The sequence below is a fragment of the Myotis myotis genome, unplaced genomic scaffold, assembly GCF_014108235.1.
Source record: "Myotis myotis isolate mMyoMyo1 unplaced genomic scaffold, mMyoMyo1.p scaffold_m19_p_8, whole genome shotgun sequence".
Taxonomy (NCBI): Eukaryota; Metazoa; Chordata; class Mammalia; order Chiroptera; family Vespertilionidae; genus Myotis; species Myotis myotis.
The window spans coordinates 25,129,870-25,144,279 of record NW_023416390.1 but is presented as its reverse complement, the minus strand read 5'-3'; the positions used below and the strand labels follow the sequence as shown (position 1 = coordinate 25,144,279).

At 44.2% G+C, this 14,410-nt stretch overlaps 1 protein-coding gene across 3 annotated transcripts in view; it reads right to left on the bottom strand.

The window, feature by feature from the left end:
- The window catches only part of SGPP2 (sphingosine-1-phosphate phosphatase 2), an 84,194-nt gene that overhangs the window by 45,604 nt on the left and 24,180 nt on the right, over positions 1-14,410 (bottom strand). The gene's annotated exons all lie outside the window — the stretch shown is intronic.

The window sequence follows — 14,410 nt, the reverse complement described above, 5'->3', positions numbered from 1 at the left end:
CAACACCCTTGTCGGTCTGAATTTTCTGTTTTGTTTTATACAAATTCTGAGGTTTTTGAATCCTGGGGTAATTCAGAGACTAAGTTATCTGTATTTGTTCTGCACATACTCATTCTGTACCTATGATGGCCTAGAACAGCAGTTCTCAACCTGTGGGTCGCGACCCCTTTGGGGGTCGAACGGCCCTTTCACAGGGGTCGTCTAAGACCATCCTGCATATCAGATATTTGCATTACGATTCATAACAGTAGCAACATTACAGTTATGAAGTAGCAACGAAAATAATTTTATGGTTGAGTCACAACATGAGGAACTGTATTTAAAGGGCCAGAAGGTTGAGAACCACTGGCCTGGAACCTGTGCTGGGTGCGAAGATTCAGATGAGTCAAGCATGACCCCTGGGTTTAAGGAGCTCTTTTCTGGTGGGAGAGAGGGAGAGAGCCAAACTATATAATAATTCGGGGCAGTGAAATTTTAAAGGACCAATGTTGTGTTTGAAGCCTTGAAAAGGGCCAAGGGTATATGATATACTTAAGGAATAAAATAAACTAAAAAGATGACCTTGGAAATTGAAAGAATATAACCATACTTGACGCTGTTGGCTGCCTATCAAGTATGCATTCCTTTCTCTAAGAGGTTCCTGATTTTATTCCAGCATCTCTACCTCCCCCACAGAGCCCTGTGACTCAGGGGAAGCTGCCACTGCTCTCAGCTCCAGCGGTGTATCTGGATTTGTCTCAACCAGTCACAGAAAGTTCAAGAATTCAGCCTCAAACTGAGCAATGCATGGTACTACGTTGGAGAAAGTCACTAGTCAGGGGCGAGCACGCACTGCAAGCTACAAGTTCATCTCTCTTAGGATGAACTTTAACTTCTAAGTGAATTCAAATGAGAGAGAATGGCAATAGATCCACCATAAACAGGAGAGATCAGTCTTCAAAATGAATGAAATAAGGAAGTGTGTAGTTTCATTTCTCTGCCAAGATAATATTATTACTGGATTTGCAAAACAGGGACAAGGAACTGTGAACAAATAACTAAGTGAAAAACTCCTCTATCATCTCTCTGAGGACTAATCTCTGCCAGTTCCATTTTGTAAATGTACATGCAATGGACCTGACCTTCAGGTAAACCCTGTGAAGAGCCCTCTCGGCATAAAGATTACTTTAACCTGCCAGCTTCCAGGTACACCTGGTAATCTGTCCTGCACTGAAACTTTACAAGATCTTTTTGCCAAACTCTGACAAGGGTCAAACCCCTCTCTCGTGTCATTTCATGGTTTTTCAAGTGCTATTGACATTATAAGTACTCAGTGACAACCATATCCCTACCCTAGAGATTTACCTGAGGCCAAGTTCAATATCTTAATCCTAGTAAATAATTGAAAAGACCCTCAGCGATGACAGCAAACTGCTCTAGTGTTCCAAGTACTATCTTTAGATGTGCTTTTTACAATCTCTCAGGTCTCTCTATTTTTTGGGGGGGTGGTAGAGAGGAGAAAAAAGTGTGATTTCAGTCTCCCAATGCCATCCTGCTTTTTTGGTCATAAGTTCCTCAAATGCACATTCTTCTAAAGTGGGGTTTCCAGTAACTTAACCTGTGGGTCAGAGAAGAGCTACTCTATTTTGCCGTTACCAGGGTATTCTGTGTTCTCTGCAAGGCTGCCTTTGATGCATAAACCGATCAGGAGAGAGGGGGCACTACAGACTCGTTGCATAGGAAGAGAAAGAACACCGAGAATAAATAACTTCTTGACTTGGCTCTGCTCTGAACACCTGAACAGCATTTTGTTTCCAAACACACACCAGAGTCCCAATTGCAAAGGAAGGACGGCCAGGTCAGTGCCACTGACGTGCTCAGGGCTGATCCAGACAGCAGGCTGAGCTTTCAGAGGAGGAAAACAAGAAACTGTTTTTAGCCCAAACAATGTGTGACCTTGGGGAAGTCAATTCGTCCTTTGGAACTACAGCGGCCTCAGCTGCAAAGGACAGAGTAGCACTAGTTCAGTTGCTTTGTGGTACACAAAATGTCTGAAAGCAGGGAGAGGCCCCTTAAATAAAATGGTACTCAGGGCCCATTAGATAAAATAGTAAGACTGGAAGCCTGTACTCACTGGTTAAAAGTGAGGAGGGCCCCAGGGAATCCCTACTTCAGCCCAGGCCACCTCCAGTCCCCCAGTCCTCCTCTGGAGCAGCTCCTCAGAGCAGGTCAGTAATCAGTTTGGAAACCACTGACCTTCATCTCTGCCAGACCTCACGTACCACCTTCCTAGAATTTACCCTTGGCCCCGAGTACACAGGCTATAGATATTCCAAACTTCAGCTCTGGACCAAAAGTCATTGCAACGTCTTATTACTCATTCCATTTGTTCAGGTTAGAGCTGTATTTTTCCAAAGGTCAAGTTTGAGATACTCCTGACTCTCAGCAGAGCCAGAGGAGTTCAGGTCCGGGAGGACATCTGCAGCTCTAAGCAGTTCTCTCTAATTGGAAGCAGGAGAGAGAGCTCATTCTCAGGCTGAGAGAAACCCAATGATAGAGACCCAGCTATATACACACACCGTCTTACTGAAAAGTCATCCCAGGACCCAAAGCTCTTCGCTGGAACACACCAAGCAGCCGTGTTCCGTTCACAGTGGCTTTGCTTAGAGGAGCTTCAGAGGCGGGAGAGAAAGCAGCCAGTGAGTCCAGTGAACTGGCCCGGAGCACAGAGACGCCAGGAGGAGGGACGCCACAGAGCCCGAGGTAGGGAACGAAGACTCTGGAAGCAACGTGTCTCAGACGGAATCCAGGCTGCCCCACCACTTACTATCTGCATAATCGCAGCAACGCCTCAGTCTCCCAGAGCCTCAGTTTCCCCTCCCGAAAATGTAAACAATAGGACATACCACACTGGGATGCTGGGAAGCTTAAATCAGACACTGTTGATGGTGTGTTCAGAGCCAGGCAGAGAAACTTCTCAGTGACACTCGCTGTTGGCCGCAACCCCAGCAGTGAAGATTTCCAGAAAGTGCTTCTCTATGCGAATGTGCATTTGAACCACCTGGCTCTTGTTAAAATGCACGCTTTGATGCAGTTCACCTGAGGCAGAGCTGATAGTTCTGAGTTCCCAGGTGATGCTTATACTGCAAATTTTTAGTCCATGGGCAGCACACTGAGTAGCAGGGATCAAACCCCCCAGTGAAGGGTGTTTTTTTGTTTTGTTTTTTTATCACAAAAGCGGGTGTCTGATTTGATCCTCAGTGTTGGAGGAAGCCTCAATGGGAATTTAAGAGAGTTAGAGAATGTGAGCAAAGCAACAGGTAAAAATGATGGTGACAAAGCAGAAGGGAACAGTTAATGAGTCCCAGGGAGGAGCCTAAAATAGTCCAAATGCAGGAACAGAGCCCAGACAAGCACCTCGACCACACAAGGTACTAAAGCAGTGGTTCTCAACCTTGGCTGCACATTAGAATCGCCTGGGAATCTTTTTAAAATCCTGATTTCTGGGCCTCATCTTCTGGAAATTCTGTTTCTTTGTTACTACAGTGGGGCCTTGACTTATGAGTGTCCCAACTAACGAGTTTTTTGAGATACCAGCTGTCTCTCCGCAGATTTTTTGCATTGAGTTGATAGAGTAATTTGAGTTAACGAGCTCCTTAACGAGCTCCTAAACTCGTAAGTCAAGGCCCCACTGTAATGTTGTGGTCCTACCACATAACAAAGAAACAGAATTTCTGGAGGATGAGGCCCAGACATCAGGATTTTAAAAAGATTCCCAGGTGATTTTAATGTGCAGCCAAGGTTGAGAACCACTGTACTAAAGGGAAGGACACACGTGAAAGAGGCCCCGCTGAATAGCAGCTGGAGCAAACAAGCAACTGACGACACAGAAAGCAAGCCATTTCCCACTCCTTGCCTTCATTCATGAGGGTTTTGCATAAATTCCTGGATGATGAATACCAAATTAGTTAGGATTCATGAACCTTAAAAAACACAGGAAAACAAACCTCATTTCTTAAAAAGGGTTTAACCCAACCTGGTAAATTGTCATTCTAGGTACATCTGCAATAGTACACTTTCAACCTGCACACTCATTCTCACCAACTCTCGAGGGTTGTCACTCGCTTGCCCAGGGCCTTTTTTATGGCAGACAACATCGTCATGTGCTTGGGATTGTGGGAGAAAAGGGCTATCAGCGGATGAGTGCCGGAATGACAGTCATTTATGGAGTCCGGTGTCTCCCCAGAAAAAACACCACCCATGGTGAAAGGAATATCCCAAAAGACATAGGATTCAGGACTAAAACTAGGAATTGCCTTGCTTTCTGATTCTCATACTCTACATATATTTAGCCAGAATTTCTAATCTAGAGCCTAGAGATTGGAACGTGCATGTCTAAGGAACTTGATTCCTCTTTCAATAGAATCAACAGAGGTTTTGGTCCTGCTACCTCTCTCTGAAAGACTAGGCTTTGGTGCACATGCCATCACACACCACAGAGATGGGATATTTGTAAAATAATCACTCTTTCCAAGCTGTTGTATAAGACACCAACTAGCATGTTAACATACTAAGTACAAATCAAGCAATGCCTTCAATTTTTTTTAACTTAAAATGACAAATCTGAGGGACCATGTCTATGTAGACTATTCATTCATTGCTACACTTTAGTGATGGCAGATTATTTACTAATATGCTCCCATTACTTTTAATTATTCTTATATATATATTATTTTTTTTACTGATCTTAGAGAGAGGGGAAGAGAGAGGGAGAGAAACATTGATCGGCTGTCTCCTGCACACCCCCTACTGGGGATTGAGCCCGCAACCTGGGCCTGGGCCCTGTCCGGGAATCAAACCAGCAACCTCTTGGTGCACAGGACGACACTCAACCAACTGAGCCACACCAGCCGGGCCTACTCTTATTTTTTTGTTTAAGTTTAGGAAATCAAGACTTTTCAATCTATAAAGAAAATTAAATGATGATCACTTAGGAAGCCCAAGAAAGATTGACAGTGTCCCTTGAAGGGGAAACACGAGGAATGAGACTGTGCAAGGGTTTCTTCTTTCATCTTCACGTCCGGATAGAATTACAGGCTGTGAGCTCACTGACGTCAGGATGGCGAGACTGAAAGTCAATAAAATAAAAGGACAAGTTTTTCAAATAAGAGCTTGAAAGGGAACTTCACATCAATCACTTTCATCTGCTCAGTTGACATTTGTCGAGATCCCTCAGCTTGTGTCCAAGAATAAGACGGAGGCTGGAGGGGACTGCACCCAGTGTGGCTTTTATATTCTGTATCTAATTGTAGCCTTTTCCACAGTGGAGCTTTGTTTTCCTCCAGACGATCCATCAGATTTCAGTTCATCCCCGGGACATCTGACATCTTCTTTTTCTTTTCCTCAAGGGCCAACTCTTGTACTGGCACCATCAGGAAAGGGTGAATCAGGACTATGAATTGTAAAATTCTCGAAACTGCGGGAGTGACCCATGGTGGCGACGAAGCTCCACTTGAACCTAGAAACAAGTCTTACAACTGGACAAAACACTGCCTGGTCATGACTTGGAGAACTCTGTGCCCAAAGTGCACAGTGTCCGCTTAGAAAGTGAATCTGGGAATGGTCCGGGGAAGGGTAGGACAGTGGTTTTTAGAAACTAGAGATGAGAGCTTCTGCTAGAAGAAACTCCTCCACGGACAACAGCAACAGGAGTCCACACAAAGGAGAGAAATAACCATTACTCTTTTTAAAGTGGGGGGAAGAACCAGCTGTCATTTAAATTCTCAAAATGTCTTAAGAACTTAACTGTTTTTCAAAACATTTGGATCCGCTAAAACCTGAAACACATTGTGCGAAACATTCTTCTATTTAATTGTTAAGCCCTTGTGTGTTTTAGGGGGATTTTTGCTGCAGATGTTTCTGATTCATTTATATTAACTTATCAAAATGACATTTGGAAGAGCTAAAGGATGCTCAAGAAGGAGTCTTTTAAACTTGTTTTTATTAGTTTTAATTCAGGAATTCCACCTCCTCCACACACACACTCAGAATTCAGAACTTGGAAGGCTTGGTTCAGTTCTGCTCTAACCCAGCAGCATGAAGTCATCCATCCCTAAATCCCTAAGAAAACACCACCCTTTTCTAAAGCTTTAAAAGGTACCACCAACAAATGGGTGAAGAGGCCCCAAAGGTACAAATCCTAGTTATAAAATAAATGTCATGGGGAGGTAATGTACCACATGGTGACCATGTACAACACTGTTTTATATATTTGAAAGTTGCAAAGAGTAAATGTAAAAATTTTCAACACAAGAGAAAAATTCTATAGCTACACAGGGTGACAAAAGTTACTTATTGTGATTGTTTTGCAATATATACAACTATTGGATCATTATGTTGAACACTTGAAACTAATATAATGTTACTAGAGGCCTGGTGCATGAATTCGTGCATGGGTGGGGTCAGTCCAGCCTGATTGGGGCCAATCAGGGCCAGGCCGGCTGGGGGGAGGGGGTGCTGGAGGTCAGCTGGCCTGCCCCACCCCCAATCTGGGTGGGAGGGGGCTATCAGGGCCACAGTGTGCATCAAAGCAACCAGTGGTTCTGGTCATTCCAGTCGTTCCAGTCATTCTGGCATTATGGTAGCTTGGCTTTTATATATATAGATAGGTCAATTATAGCTCAACAACAACAAAATGTTTAAACTTTTAAAAAAGCTTCCACTAAAAAGTAAGAAAGCTATTTGGGCATGTAAAAGGTTTTTTCCTTGATCATTTTTATGTACAAAGATTTAAAAATCAACATTGAAATCAGACAAAAATAAAACTCAAGTCTGGCTAGTTTGCCACTGAAGTTGAGAAGAGTTTATCTAAAGGCTTTCCTTCTTCCATCTTTCTGACTTATGTAGGCAAAATGGGCATTTTTTGGCATGTTTTTTTTCTTTAAAAAATATTTTATTGATTTCAGAGAGGAAGGGAGAGGGAGAGAAAGATAGAAACATCAATAATGAGAGAGAATCATTGATTGGCTGCCTCCTGCATATCCCCATTGAGCTTGCAACCTGGGATGTGCCCTTGACTGGAATCAAACCCAGGACCCTTCAGTCCGAAGGCCAACGTTCTATCCACCGAGCCAAACTGGCTAGGGCAGCATGCTGTTGTTTTTTATCCAAGACTATCATGTTAGTAGGTGTGTGCATACCTGGAGAACAAAGTTGAAGCAAAAAAATTACCTTCCTATTACCCTTCCTCTCTCTTTCTTTTCTTTTCTTTTCTTTTCTTTTCTTTTCTTTTCTTTTCTTTTCTTTTCTTTTCTTTTCTCTCTCTCTCTCTTTCTTTCTTTCTTTCTTCCTTCCTTCCTTCCTTCCTTCCTTCCTTCCTTCCTTCCTTCCTTCCTTCCTTCCTTTTCTTTCTTTCTTTCTTTCTTCTTTCTTTCTTTCTTTCTTTCTTTCTTTCTTTCTCTCTCTCTCTCTCTCTCTCTCTCTCTCTCTCTCTCTCTCTCTCTCTCTCTCTCTCCCTTTCTTTCTTTCTTTCTTTCTTTCTTTCTTTCTTTCTTTCTTTCTTTCTTTCTTTCTTTCTTTCTTTCTTTCTTTCTTTCATCCTCACCGAGGATATTTTCCCATTGATTTTTTTATAGACAGAATGGAAGAAAGAGGGAAAGATAAAGAGAAACATCGATGTGAGAGAAACACATCGATTGATTGCCCCCTTGATCTGGAATCAAACCTGGGACCATTTGGTCCACAGGCTGACACTCTCTCTATCCACTGAGTCAACCCACCCAAGGCCCCTTCCACTTCTTTTTTTTTTATATATATATTTTATTGATTTTTACAGAGAGGAAGGGAGAGAAGTAGAGAGTTAGAAACTTCGATGAGAGAGAAACATCGATCAGCTGCCTCCTGCACACTCCCCACTGGGGATGTGCCCGCAACCAAGGTACATGCCCTTGACCAGAATAGAACCTGGGACCCTTGAGTCTGCAGACCGACACTCTATCCACTGAGCCAAACCGGCCAGGACCCCTTCCACTTCTTACATCCAGCTCTCCACTCCTTGGAGCTCTCAAAGAATCCAAGATGGGAAAGAGTACTTGGGAATGATTTCTCTTTCTTGATAGGCAATCCCCCAACACACACATCCAGGGAGAGCCAAGCAGGAAAGGCTGGACAGAGGGAAGGGGGAGAACCTTTTGTGGAGAAGGTCTCCCTCCCTCCACACTCTTCCTAAGCCTTGGGAAGTGCCACCCATTTCCATCATATTTTCAAGCCATAGTTCCCTCTGAAGGCCAGCTCTGGGGAAGTTTAAAGCCACTGGTCACAAAATAAACTTAGGAAAAGCTTTGAAATTGTGTGCACACACATAAAAGGACTAAGAAGAGAGCCAGGCTGAGTCAGAACAATGGTCCTCCCCACCCAGCCTGTCCCTGGCACCCTCTGTTTCTTTGTGCCTATGAATGTTGGGTTCTTGGTTGTTGATGTTCTCTTTTTCACTTTTGATTTTTTGTGTTAAATGTGTGGGCTTTTATGTACTTGTTTTTTTTTCTGATTATCTGATTAATACGTAGTGTGTATTTTTTTCTGATGAACATATTTCATTCGGGAACATTTGGGAATTCAAACACTATGTAAAAACAAAGCAACACTTCCCCGTGACCCCACCCCTGAGATTCAACCCCTTTGAATAGATCCACTGGTCTTTTTCCTGTGCATAAGTGAGAGTGTGTGTGCTGGCCTGTATTTTAATCAAATTGAGATGCCACTAAATCTTGAATGTTTAAGTATGATTTATAGTCTGCCAGTCTTGGGTCCAAACAGATGTACTGGGTGAGTATTTCCTTAGGTCCCTAAATATTATTTTAGTTCATGATTTTGGTCAAGCTGAACTGTTTAACTTTTGTTCCCCCTTCACTGTGCTCCACTTGCTCACTCCCGGGTTCCTAGGCATACCCCAGACCAGAACAGCAAACACGACCCGTTGGGGGCTCCGGGAGGCGCCACTCCTGGATCCTCTCTCTGCCTCGCTCACTCCTTAACCTGACCAAGTAAACATCCACACTGACAACATTTCCTGTGACCACCTGTTTCCATCTTATTGCTGTTTGCTTGTTGTTGTTTTTTCCCCCAAGGACCTAAAGTGTTTTTTACCAGATTTTGCAAAAGTTTCAGAGTTACAATTTAAGTGTGCCCAGGGTTACCGCTCAGAACACACTGCTGAAGAAAAAAAGAATAACTTGGGGACAGGCCTGACAGGCACTGTGCTGAAGCTGAAGTGTGTGTGTGTGTGTGTGTGTGTGTGTGTGTGTGTGTGTTCCAAAAAGGTAAAACCAGTCTACCCAGGCTGTGGAAGACCTTGGGTTGGTACGTGACCCAGAGCCCTCCTTCACCAGCTCCAGCTCCCACTGGCTAAGACAGATGGATACCCTTGGAAACTATGAGGGTCTGGATGTCTGCCAACCTTGGGTCCAAACAGATCTATTAGGGCAACTCTGGGGAAGTTTGAACTTCCACACCTGTGCAGTGGGTATACCCTTACCTGTGTAGGGGGTGTGTCCTCACCTGTGCAGTGGATAGAACACCAGCTCCCTTGCAGAGGCATTAGAAAGATGAAATGAAATCGCTTATATAAACTACACTGTATCACAAATGATATGTGCTCAACAAAGGATAGTTGTACTAGTATTTCTAATGTTTTTTAAACAGTGTAAATAATAAGAAAATGTCAGAAGTATCCAGTAATAGTGGAACACAGGGGATGGAAAGAAGATGAAAATTAAAAAAAACACACAAAAAAACAAAGACATCCTAGAGGAGGCAGGTGAGCCATCCAGAGAGATGACTGGCTCTGTAACAGGAAGAGAGACTAAACTGAAGGGAACAGCATGAGGAGAAGGATGGAAGCAGCAAGGCGCATGTTCCTGGGACAGTCCACAGTCCACAGCTACAGCATAAGATATTTGTAAAGGGAGTTGTAGGTAGCAAGGCTAGCAGGGAGAGCAGAGCCAGAGAGAGGAGTCCTGCAGGCTGTGATCAGGAGGTTGGACTTAACCTGTGGGCAATGGGGAGCCAGTGAGATTGTTGGGCCAGGAAGTGACATGATTAGAGGTGTGCTCACAATCTATTGATTTCCTGTCTTTCAGATGTGCTAAAGGAGAGGTCCGCGACAGGATGCAACATGCCCACCGCGGGTTTTACACACCGGCCTTTGCCATCGGCAGACCACAGGAGCCTCCTGTGCTCCATTTCACATCTGAAATAAAAGCTAGATGCTCTGAGAGTCTCCACGGGCCATCAAGAAAGATGAAGAAAGCGTGCTTTCTGGTTTTGGTCTGGCTTTGCCATGTGGTATTTGATGATACAGCCATTTAGTAAGAAACCACAGAATCAAAAACAATTTGATGAAACCAGAAGAAAGCAAATCCATGCACAAATTGGGACCGAATGCCACAGGCTGCACAGGGACCCAGCCTGACAAACCCTCCGGCTCTGGGTCTCAGCTAAGCTCTGTCTCCCAGGGCCCCATAGTTCAGATGCCTCCTCCCTAAACAGGGACCGCGGTTCCTATACCAAAGGACACAAAACGCATTGAAGATACCAGAGTGTGGGAAATGTGTTCTCATTTATTTTCATAGAACACAATTTCCAGAAAGTGCTGTGTGGCCAGAACTGATGCCCTTAGGGGTCAAAGACGGTCAGAGGAATGCGGGTTTGGAGCCTTGATAAGGAAGGGAACCAGAGGCTTGATAAGGAAGTTAAACAACCTGGGGCAACTGCCCGCCTCTGCGGATGACGATGAGTCCGGGAAACTTAGGTTTGAAGACTAGAAAAGATGAAATGAAGTTTGGGGTCCTCACAGCCCTAATTCCAGAATGATAGACAGAAGTTCATGTGCGCAAAACTCCTGTCCCCAGCCTCATGCACCTGCACACAAATGCACGCACATGCAACTGCACACACACAACACACATGCACACACAACACACATGCACACACACACAAATGCACCGACACATATCCATGCACACACTTCCTTCCCATCCTGCCTTCTATGCTTTGACGACAACCTGCAACACTAAGCCAGCTGAAATCTCAAGTCCTTGACACACTGTCTGCAATGAGGCTGCAATGGCTTCAGCATCACCGATGTCCTTAAAGTGTGGTCCCCAGGCCCACAGCACGGGCACCACTTGTTCGAAATCCAGACTCCCAGACCCGCGGATCACTGGGAATTTTAGCCACATTCGCATGCACATTAAAGTTTGAGAAGCACAATCTATATCCACGGAGAAAAGGAATGGAATGTTTGATTGGATAAGATTTTACTCTTCTCTCTGGGCCCATGCACATGTGCAAGGGGAAACTACTGGAGAAGGGCAGAAGCCCCAGTGTGAACAGGCAAACCCAGGGAGGCAGGAAGCAGACTAGGGGTTTCTTCTCGGGGTGACGGAAATGCTCTCAAATTGATTGTGGTGATGGCTGCACAACTCTGTAAATGTACTAAAAACCAATGAAATCGGTGAATTGCATGGTACGTGAATTATATCTCAATAAAACTTAAAAATATAAGTAAAAGCACTCAGGAGCCTTGGAAACACCAAATTGGTAACTTCTGAATTCGACTGCAAAAGAGACACCTATGGAACCAGATCGTGAAGGGTAGCTCCACTAGGAGACGGCTCTTTTGTCCCGGCTTGATGAGTTTCTTTCAACACAGAAACACTGAAATGGTCACTGGTCTTAAAATATACCCTTAGACCTAGGCCATCAGGGTCCGTGCCCCGACTCCATGATGTAGACACCTCGTTCTGATCTCCTCCAGCCGTGTGCTTCCACACTAAGCAAGGGAAGATGTGCAGTCTTCTAGAACATTCTCCAGACACCACACCTGGGACCCCAGCATTCCCTGTCCAAATGCCCAGCCTGCATCCGGGCCCCTCACAGGTTCTTCCCTGGGACTGTCCTCCCTAGTGTGGATGATGGCACCGGTGTGCACCCCTCATGCTCCAGGGCTGGCCCAGGCATAGGGAAGTCCTTTGCTCAGTCCCCAATAGGTGACAGGCTGGTGACCTGACTTTGCTACTTTCCAGCTGGAACTCTGGGGTGTCTGAGAAATCTAAACTTGAACCTAGCTTTCTGGGTCACATAAGGATATGTATGTCAAGTCAGAAGATCAAAACATTATATATTTAATGCTTTGTTGCCTTAATGAATAACTTTAAAATACTTTGTCCTATGGAATCTCTGTCTCCGTTTCTGCACTTGCCTCAAAACCCTGCAGTTTTAGACATCGATAATTTTTTTCTTTTAAGTTTGTCAAGCACTGAGTGAATATTTTTGGTCTTCTCCCTAATATGTTATATTTTATGGGTAAATATTAATTACTCACTAGAGGCCATCCCATCTTTCCGTAGCTTCACGCACAATAAATTACAAGGACTTATTTCGGCTCCCAAACAGTATAGAAAGTTTTAGGATAAGAAGCATCTGAAATGTGTTTGCCTTCCTATACCTCATATTTGCCAAACATGTTAGTTAAAAATAAAAAAGGAAAAATCAGGAAATAAAGAATCTATATATATAAAAGCCTAAGCGACCCTTACCACTGGTTGACTGGTCATTATGATGACGCACTGACCACCAGGGGGCAGATGTTCAATGCAGGAGCTGCTTCCTGGTGGTTAGTGTGCTCCCACAGCCCACCTCCTGTGGTTCCTCCCTTCCGCTGGCCCTGATCCGCCCTGATTGGCCCCGATCACTGGCCAGGCCGAGGGACCCCACCCATGCATGAATTCATGCACTGGGCCTCTAGTAATGAATAAAGGGGCTGCATATTTTACATTAATAACATGTAAGGTTCTCCCTGGGCTACTTTTCTTCTGAAGGAAAATGGAAAAGCGAATCCTCAAGAAAAAAATTGAAGCCTCTGGACACTTAAAAAACAACAGTCACCTTAAGTGGAACTTTGGGGAGGAGGGAATTTAATGAGTTGAGCCATGAGAGCTTAAAGACTCTTCATGGCTTCTGAAATCTTCATAACTAATCGTTTGGTGACAGAGTGCTACAGGGGCCCAGCTCTTGTCGTCACAACCCGCAATTTGAGCAGAAGCTACCTTGCTTCATGCCCTCCAGAATACTCCGCTGTGGGGATCACTTTCATTCCTGTGAGCTGTGAAGCAGAGGCCAAGTGCACAACTTTCCTTTGCCCTCCTGTGAGGGGACTGATGTCACCCATGCCTGGTGCCAACCGAGTTGACTCCCGCTCAGATATATTTCAGAAGAGGCTCCCAGCCCGATGTCTCCCCCCACCCAATCCCATCATCTGGGTTCCTTGTGGGAATGTGAAGCTTTTTCTTTGTACTGGGGATTAAATTTAAATATAACAATTTGTATAGCACATGCTTCAACATTTCAGTCATTTTGGAAACTGGGGCCGTGAGGGAGATGGGGAAAATGATCTCAGATAAGACTGAATTGGTAAGTTGCCACACAGCTGCTCTGCCCAATATGGTAGCCATATGTGGCTATTTAAATTTAATTAGATAAAAACCCAGTTCTCAGTTGTACCAGTCACATTTCCTGTGCTCAACAGGCCCACGTGATTAATGGCTACCAATTTGGATGGTACAAACAGAGAACAATTCCATCCTCACCAGAAGTTCTACTGCACATGTTCAATTGGGAGAGTTTTCATGTTTTCTCGGTAGTCCTAGGCAAGTCTTCTTTTACTCTCTCTGTTGTTGGCACTATAATATATTATACTATCACTTTTGCAACCCTAAAAGTAGATAGTGATGTACTAGCTACACAGCTTCTCAGTTTTGTAATAAACTAAGCCCCATCACATTATGTATTTTAGAAGAATAAACTTTGTACTACATGAATTATATCTCCATTTAAAAAAATAAAGTCTAATTGGTCAAATATCCAGAAATAACTCCATTAATCCACCTTGGCAAGTATCACAGCACAGCCCAAATGACCTTATTTGAATGTAAAGCAGAGAGAACTGAATCATTTTTAATAGCAAACAAAACGAACAGCCTTCACCCTCCAGGGGGCTCCTGACAGCACCTAGATTGGGAGGGCCTTTCATAGAGGCCACTTTAAAAATTTATCACAAAGTGGTGATGTTAGCCCTGGACTCCCCGCTTCCTTTTCCACGTTCTCCTAGTGTCAAGGTTTCCACCTGGCAGAGAGCTGCAGACCATGTTGCCTGGGCTTCTTCCCTCAAGACAATTTCCCCATGAGAAAGAAAGAAAATACCAGACATGGGCAACAGGCACAGCGCCCACCCTGATCTACCCGGGGTGTGTTTTCCCTTGTCTCTTTGAGAAAGAGAAACACCAGTAGGTTCTTCTCTCTTTATCTTGAGATTATTGGCAGGTTAGAGAGCAATTTTCCTGATTTGCACTGGCAAACAGGTAGTAGAGATCTT